This window comes from Setaria italica, chromosome VIII (genome assembly GCF_000263155.2).
Source record: "Setaria italica strain Yugu1 chromosome VIII, Setaria_italica_v2.0, whole genome shotgun sequence".
Classification (NCBI taxonomy): Eukaryota; Viridiplantae; Streptophyta; class Magnoliopsida; order Poales; family Poaceae; genus Setaria; species Setaria italica.
The window spans coordinates 26002039-26008890 of NC_028457.1; the positions used below are offsets into that span (position 1 = coordinate 26002039).

A 6852-nucleotide genomic window follows, 5' to 3' on the forward strand; every position below is an offset into this window, starting at 1 on the left:
GAGGAGAGGGAGGAGAGGAAGAAGATACGGTGGAGAGGAGGAGAGCGCTACCTGGAAGAAGATAAGGAAGGTGGAGAGAGAGGGGGGCCGCGTCGAAAGCACCCGTAGTCCCCCTTTGTCTTGGTTGGTAACTAAATCTTTTGTCCCAGTTGGAATTACCAATCGAGACAAAAGGGGGGGTGTTGGTGCCATATTTTTTAGCCGTTACAACCGGGACTAAAGTGGGGCTTTAGTCCCGATTGGTCTTTACAATTGGGACTAAAGCCCCTCCCCTCAGTGACCTTCGGTGCCTCATTTTTGACCCAGGACTAAAGGTACTTTAGTCCCGGGTTCAAAGTCAACCGGAACAAAAACACCTGGATGGAATGTCAGTTCTCTAGTTGCGGTAATTTGGGACGGAGGGATCGAGTGGATTTATCCATGCCATTTTTTTTTGGGAAATCTAATAAAGAAATAGAGCTTTATTAAATATCGTTCATGAAAACAATTGGTTCTTTAATTTTCAAGCCTTTCTTTAGCTTGCTGTAGGGATTTGCGAGCAAGGGACAGCTCCACGCACCTATTAAGTGATACAAATATTTATAAAAAACATAGATTTGAAGAGCAAATTACACTGTAAAGACACAATATTTTCTGAGCCCATCATGACGTAAGCTTTTATAGGTCCACCGCCCACGTTGCCTTCAGTGGATTTGGACAGTTGCCTCTGAATTAACTCCCTAGGCTCTCGTCTCCGTGGGGCAAATTGCTCCGCATTATACTCGCATTGGCATTGGCTTCGTAGAAGAAATTTAGATCCCGCATTGGCATTCTTCTTCACCCACCACAGTCAGGGCCTAGGTGTTTGTGATCATCCATGTTCTGGGACAAATTTGCTTGCCCTCGAGTACGTTCTTAATAATATTCTTTATAGAAAAGGCGATTGCAAATTTGACAAAATGATACCTAGCGGGGTACACAGCTTGAGGCATACTAAGCAACCTACATTTTAGGATCTACTAGAAGGGCACATCGATGCTTAACTTTGTTTACTTTTGCATGAATCGAGCACCAGACACAGCTGATTGACAACCAATCTGCTCCCCAATTGCAAGGGCTCTAAGTGGTCCAAGCTGATAGCTTCTTGATATAATATAATATTGCATCTAAGATAAAGGGTTTAAATACATACTGCAGGGGTGTGTTTGGATACGAGGGGTTAAACTTTAATAGTGTCACATCGGATGTTCGGATGCTAATTAGGAGAACTAAACATGAGCTAATTATAAAACTAATTGCAGAACCCTGTGCTAATTCGCGAGACGAATCTATTAAGTCTAATTAATCCATCATTAGCAATTGGTTACTGTAGCACCACATTGTCAAATCATGGACTAATTAGGCTTAATAGATTCGTCTCGTGAATTACACTCCATCTGTGCAATTAGTTTTGTAATTAGCCTATGTTTAATACTCCTAATTAGCATCCAAACATCCGATGTGACAGGTGTTAAACTTTAACACATGGTTGCCAAACAGGCCCGTACACAGCTTTGCATACAAAGTTGTTCTTAGCTACAAGCAGTAGACCTACAAATTGGTTTCATCACTCTATGTGAATAGAAGGATAACAATTGATGTCAAATCTGACCACATAAAAGCTTTCGAAGGACAAAGACTAGTGAGACGTTAGTACATTATATTTAGTAGTAGATCTTTTGTACTTTTTTATCTAAAAAGTATCTTCTGTACTTGTACTTGGCACATCCCCAATTTGTTGATCTAATCGGATTGAGGTTGTGCACGAAAAGGGAGCTGCTACCTTTGGTATGAAAAGGTCAAGCTATAGTTAATAAGCATATCCGCAATGTCCAAAGATGCCTGGTCACTTATTTCTCATGTGCCAATCAGGTCACTTAGTCAAGGAACAAGCTTACAAGCCTATTTTCACACTCTTACTATCACGGAAGCCTGATTTAATTCTCTTACATTTTCTAAGGGAAAAAAGTTCTCCCGGCGATGTGTTAATCATATAGGTTACTTTTTATATTTTTAAAAAGAATACTTCTCGGTTGAATCCATTTTCTATTCTTTTCATATAACTTTTTTATGGCATTCTTGCTATTTTTCCAACTATTTTTCAAGTAAATGCAACCTTGTTATTTTAAAAAGATGAATTATCCCTCTTAGATGTTGCTAAATTTTAAACCCTATGTTACTAAAAAAAAAGTAAACCCTATGTAGCTGTAACTTATAGCCAGAGCTAAGACATTCGTTTCAAGAAACATTGTGAGATGATGAGGTGGACCATATATTAATGGAATAATGGTGTGGTGTTCATCAATAGACAACTATTATACGAGCGAGTTGTTAGATCAACTGCATGTAACGTGCCACTAGTATAAAGCCAGCAGTTGGCTAAATTATTAGCCAGCACAGCAGTTGTATAAAACGTGTGAAAGTGAGACACGAAAAATAAACCGTCAGCTTAGATGAGCGGGGGCAATCATGCACGCCGCAACATGGGCCTTTGAAGCGAACCATGGGCCTTAACGGACAGCTCTGCCTGCCACGGAAGCCAGCCACCACGACGCGGCCCAGCGACCCAAGCCACTCCCCTGCTCCGTGCTCTCCGCTCGCCGTTGACCACGACGCCGCCGGCATGGATCGAGTCGAGGAGCCGTTCCCGCGCGCCGCTGCTCCTCCGGATGCCGGCTCTGGCGTGCCGCCGCCGCCCCCGGCCTGCGTCTCGTGAAGGTACAATAAACCCCTCTCACCCTCCTTTCTGCCCCACCGCCTCCTCCCCCTCTTCGGTGGTCGCCATCCTTGCCTCCACCACGCGGTCGCACGGTCGTCCGGGAGCTGGATCCGCACACGAGAAGTGAGAAACTCTGACAGGAACATAGCATTTTTTTCCCATTGTTGGGTTTAATGCCAATTAGATTTCGTGGGTATTAATGTTCTTCAGGAAGAGAAACAAGTTTTTTTCTCTTTTTATAAACGCAACAATTAAGTCATCAGGAACAGAGCAACTGTTATAAACTGATCTGAATGAAAGGAGCAGTCTCATGCCTGCGCTCTCCCTATCTCTGCTTTGTTGCCAAAATGACACACATGTTTGCCTTGCCCACGATTATCGAGCCATAATTTATACATTGACTCAAATGTGAAAATGTTGATTATTACACGCATATATACATATTACACATGTAGTGTAATCATACCATATGTCACATAGTAGATACTTTTTTTCTTATCAAGTAGATGCAGCATAGCTTCTCTTGATCAATAAGATGTTTGGCATCACTTTCAAACTAATGTTATTTCTTCTTGTCCTTTTAGACAGAAGCCGGAGGGTTGCAGATTCTTGCTGAACCAAGGAATTGGTTTTTATAGGGGAATGAATGATAATCATGGGATACAAAGCAACACATTAGTCCAATTTTACAGTGTACAATGAAATGTCGAACAGGACTGTAACATTTCATCACCAGGAAACACAAACCAGGTAGGAGTGGATCACAAACTGCAACAGAACTACAGAAGTCTTCCCTCTAGCTGCTTTTATTTACAATCCTGAGTTTGAGTCATAGGTTCAGCATGAGTGCTTATATTTTCATGGTTTGTTCTAATGATAAGCTAAGCAGCATTATTCTTTTAGTTGTAGGTGAAAAATATCCGTCAACAGAATAATGAATGGTTGAGTGCATAACTTGTGCTGGAATGAAGTTCTTTTTTCTAAAAGGAAATCAAATTGTGGTAGCTGGACTTCAGCTACCAATTCCTCTGTATGTCATTCCATCGCCATTCACAATGAATCCCATTTGCATTGCACCTCAGCTCGTTGCGTGTTTGAACCGGGTTTTGTCCAAATCATATATAGCTTGTGCTCATGCCAGCTCTAGTTTGCTGTCCATATCTGTCTTGACTTTACGAATCGAGATTTTGGCCTCCCAATTTGGGTACTAACTGCTGCAGTTTGTGCAAGAAAAGTTTTTCTTCTCCGCATGTGAATTTGAAACCCTAGCGTTTGTTGTGTTTCTCCACAAGTGCTGCTTTCAGTTTCAGGAAGCGTGGTGGGCCGTCCAAGGAAAGCTTGTAGCGTTTGTCGTCCTTCGTTAATGAGGCCAGCCTAGTGGGCCTCCGTATCTGGCCCTCCGTATCGGGCGGGGCTGCTAGGGTCTCAAAAAAAAGTTCTAGGATGGGCCGATGGGACAACCTTTGAGTTGAGGCCCCGTTTTCTTCCACTGACTTATTTTTAGCACCCGTCATATCGAATGTTTAGATATTAATTAGGAGTATTAAACTTCGAATAATGCCTTTTGTATGCCCTATGCATTGAGATGTCTCGCTGACATATGGACCCATGTCGTCTTAGTCCATGATTTGACAATGTGTTGCTACAGTAAACATTTGCTAATGATGGATTAATTAGGCGTAATTAGACTTAATAGATTCGTCTCGCCGTTTAGATTCGTCTTATGTAATAGGTTTTGTAAATAGTCGGGGCTGCTAGGGTCTCAAAAAAAAGTTCTAGGATGGGCCGATGGGACAACCTTTGAGTTGAGAAAACGTCCCCTGACTTACATGAGAGGCTATCCAGACGACGGAACGCGAGAAATGGGCGGCGAGATTACTTCGAATAATGCCTTTTGTATGCCCTATGCATTGAGATGTCTCGCTGACATATGGACCCATGTCGTCTTAATTCATTCCTCACAATATCGTGGATATATACTCCTAATATGTTATTCGGCGGCATATTATGGATTTATTGGAACAAATAACCCTAATTTAATTCGCACCTTACTGGAGTGAGTCAAGGCTCAAGGGTATGTTCAGATATTTCAGAACATAAAGTTTCCGTGGTTCCAAATATTAAGGAGATGTTAGCACATTTTCAGATAATCCATGCATTACTGTTTATTATTCCCAACGCCTATTTTTCAACTATGAATAATCGAAAGAGGAGCAAGAACATGCATGGAGCAGTGCGGTGACTCCGCATTATTGATTGCTCTGTGTTCCCACTGCAGACAAGGAAATCAGACAAAGGAAGTACAATATAAAGAGAGCAGATCATACTAATAATCCATGAATCACAAGAGGTCCTAGCAGGTGGCCCATCATCTTCATGATAATCTCGAACGAATGACCTATCTGCTTGTCACATCCATGCAAATTCGTGGTGCAGATCGATCTCAAAAGTCGGCACACACAGCTAGCCGAACCTCACAAAATTCAACCCCGAAATCCTGGAGATCGTATCGCACTAGCGCGAGCGCGTGTGAAGTGCTCCTTCCGTTCCAAATTATAAGTCATTTCAATTTTGTTAGAGAGTCAAAACATATCAAGTTTAACCAAATTTATACAATAAAGTACTAATATTCATGATACCAAATAAGTATGATTAATTTATTTATTAAATATATTTTTATATATCTATTCGGTACCATAAATTTCTGTGATCCTCTCTATAATTTTGATCAAATCAAGAAAGTTGGAACTTGTAATTTGGAATGGAGATGAATTAAACAATATCTATAGATATTATATATAGCAATCAGAACAAAAAGGTACTACCACAGCAGCAAGAAATACGGCACGCCATGATCTGATCGCTTTGTTTTGCTGGGCAAAGTGCGGGACAGATTTGGCTGTGCCTGAAAAACCAAACCGCGTATGAACAGAATCCAAGACGGATCGACGTAACGCCACTAAGTTTGATTACCTGAACACTAAACAAACTAGGAAGGCGCAAAGCTGGATCTGGCGCAACTAAACTACCGCGAGTCCAGCTGGGGTACACCAGGGCCTGTCCCCGGCCTGTCTCCCCTCTTCCTGACACTGCACACCCATGCATGCATGACATGATTGTAGGAGTACAATGTTGTTAAACACGTACTGTCGTCAAAAAATAATGCATGGACGATCATAGTGTATCACATGAGAACTGGGAGAAGTCGAACAAATTCAGTGATCAGCAGATAGTGGTGGGGGCTAAAAATGATTACCTTTTTCATCTTCTGTACCCTGTGATGCATGAATGATGCCTTAATCAGGACTTATCCACCATATACTATATATCCATGTAGGAACAACACACATTCTCGTCACAAAGTACAAATGAATCGATGGGACTTTTTGATCGTTGCTAGCTGTAGATAACAAAATTCAAAACAATTAATTGTCCGATTCTTGAACTCCATCTGTACTAAATGAAAGAACAACGAAAAAATTGTGATGGTGCTCTATCAGTCTGGATCATGCTGTGTAGGACGATCTCTTTTGGATGCTAGTGCTAGAAATGTATGTGCATGCCTTACTAATTTACGGAAGGGCATGGGTGGCTTTTGAGCGAAAAGGGGGTAGATTAGGTAGTCACGGCGGGGGCTTTAGGGCAGAGGAGGCAGGCGAAGACCACGGCACTGTAGGGCTAACGCACGGCACAGGGGCGTCCCCTTTTCGTTGCGTGTCCCTTGTATATATTGTTGTTTAATTAGGGTCGGGCGTACCTAAAAAGAAGGCGCTGTTGATCACAGTATGCTAGAGGCATGCATATGGTGCATTCTTTTGTAACATTTGTCCCCCCTCGTGCGCCCCTCAGTTTGAGGATAGGTGAACTCTTTGATCTGATGCTGAGCAACAAAGCAAATCCCCTTGGAGTAAGCGCGTTTGCATGCAATATTGTAATGGAAATGGGGAATCCGTTTTTTTAATATGACATTTCAGTGTTAATTAGCCTACACGTTGGGAACCATCGGCGTCAAATAAACAAAAACGGCGATAATATACTATGTAGCACGGGTTTATATAGAATTAATAAGTTGAATAAACCAGCTGGCAGCTGATATATACTACTCCCTGCGGTAA

The 6852-nt window shown here is 41.9% G+C and overlaps 1 long non-coding RNA gene across 1 annotated transcript; it reads left to right on the forward strand.

Annotated features, from left to right (window-relative positions):
• The first annotated feature begins 2574 nt into the window (after positions 1 to 2574).
• Positions 2575 to 3770, forward strand: LOC111258300. Its single transcript, XR_002678967.1, has 2 exons — positions 2575 to 2736; positions 3322 to 3770. It is a non-coding gene; the product is annotated as an uncharacterized LOC111258300 (long non-coding RNA).
• Positions 3771 to 6852: the final 3082 nt, after the last annotated feature.